This window comes from Pinus tabuliformis, chromosome 5_1 (assembly GCF_031772625.1).
Source record: "Pinus tabuliformis cultivar Carrire ecotype Pingquan chromosome 5_1, CPIR1, whole genome shotgun sequence".
Taxonomy (NCBI): Eukaryota; Viridiplantae; Streptophyta; class Pinopsida; order Pinales; family Pinaceae; genus Pinus; species Pinus tabuliformis.
The window spans coordinates 326,863,231-326,865,045 of record NC_142305.1 but is presented as its reverse complement, the minus strand read 5'-3'; the positions used below and the strand labels follow the sequence as shown (position 1 = coordinate 326,865,045).

General features: G+C 42.1%; 1 pseudogene; it reads right to left on the bottom strand.

Annotated features, from left to right (window-relative positions):
• Positions 1-757: 757 nt before the first annotated feature.
• Positions 758-1,375, bottom strand: LOC149164697 (sucrose synthase 2 pseudogene; annotated as a pseudogene).
• Positions 1,376-1,815: the final 440 nt, after the last annotated feature.

Here is a 1,815-nt window from a genome sequence, read left to right as displayed (position 1 = left end):
AAACCAGTGGAGGATGGAAGAAAAGAGTGGTTGCATGCCTCCTCAACAGACTTCTAGCTTCAAATACCTCTCCATAATTGATTCTGGCATGCCCAAAGGCTTCTACAGGATGTTTTTGGTAAAAATACAAAACTTCCTGTAGAAAGTCCTGTAGCTTCCTGTAGAAGGTTGAACCGTGACTAAATTGTGCCCAAACCATGAAAAAAATGAGTGTTCATGGAGGGGGTGGATGTGAGGATGCCTGGTAAATTGGTAGGGACACTTTTGCTTGTGCTGGGAGGCCGTTTTTTGGCTTCCTGTAGAAACAGTTCTCTGTCTTCCTGTAGAAACAGTCTGCTAACTTCTTGTAGAACCAATTTTCTCTGATTTGGCTTGCTTGGCTGGGGTGCCTTCTCCTTGACCTGTGTTGTGGTTGCCTTGGGTGTGTCCCTACTTGTTTGGCCTTTTTCAATCTTCTATGCTCTCTTCTGCAATCCTTTTCCAAGGTGTTTTTGCCATTGTTCCTCCCACAGTTTTAGGCTTAGCAATTTGGCCCATTTCTCCTTTTCCTCTTTGTTTCTTCCTTCTTTTTCTTTCTTGATTTTCCTCTTGCTTTCCTTGTGGTTTTTTTCAATTCGTTGATTGCATGTTGTACCATGGCCTCAGGAATCAACCGCGCCACCACAATAATTTCAGGTTTGATGTCCAATCCTTGATGTGTTGTTCTCAGCAACATTTCATTCTCCAATGCACAAACTTGATCAAGTATATACACAACCTATCCACCAGTATCTGGCATTCCTAAAACAATTGCTTGGCCAAAATAACCCTGAGGTGAAAGAATCACAACATTAAAGACCATAGGAATCCTTCCTAGAAATGTTTCTAAAGTTGATGGATCATGGGCCTGCAAAGTCTCCAAGAGCAAATGAATCATATCCAAAACATGTTCTGCATTGTCTCCCCATCCTTTTTCCAATCCCATTTCTTGTAATTTGTATTCAAACTCTCTATGTGGTGTATTCTTGGGGAACTTTTTAAGATATTCCACTGTCTTTACCAAGACTGAGTGTAGCTTGGACAAACTTTGTATTCTCTCATTCAGCATCAGCTTCTGGCCTCTGTAGCTGTGTGCTCGAAGGAAATGCAGCAAGGGCTGCATGCTTTCTCTATCATGGAATAATTTTGAGGACAAATGCTGATTGAGAAATTGAACTCCACTACCAATGGAAGATGGCCGTGTTGGGCGAGGAAAAGATTCATTGAAGGGCTCAAGGTCTAGCTTCAATGCATATTTATCCTTGACACTTTCATCCACAAGGTGCTCCTTGAATTTCAAATATTCAGCCACAGAAAGTTGTTCAACAGCAAGTTCATCAACATTTGACACGAACATAATCCCATATACTAGACCTTGGCCGTACTGCAAGGACAATCTATGGTGGAAGAATGATGTCCTCCTGTGTCTTAACACATCTCCAAATAGCCCTTCTTTGAGCGTTTGAAGTTCATCATTCTCTCCCAATACCTCTGTTAGTCATCTAATAAATGATGAGGCCGCAAAATCTTCTTCCCTTGTGCTACATATCTCTCTTCAGGCTCCAAATTTAATGAAGAAAACTCGGGCTTTTCTGCTCTGGACGGCTTTGCTATACTTTCCTGTAGGACGTCTTCCTGTAGAAACGCCTGTACAGTGCCCCTGCGCCTCTGTGCGAGCTTGATACACAGCAGAATATCGAAGACAGGTAGAAAAACTCAGCGGAGGACGATAGGTTAATCATTTTGTGGAAGCAGAGGATGCATACTTCAGTTGAAAATGTTGCAAGTGCAAGTTAA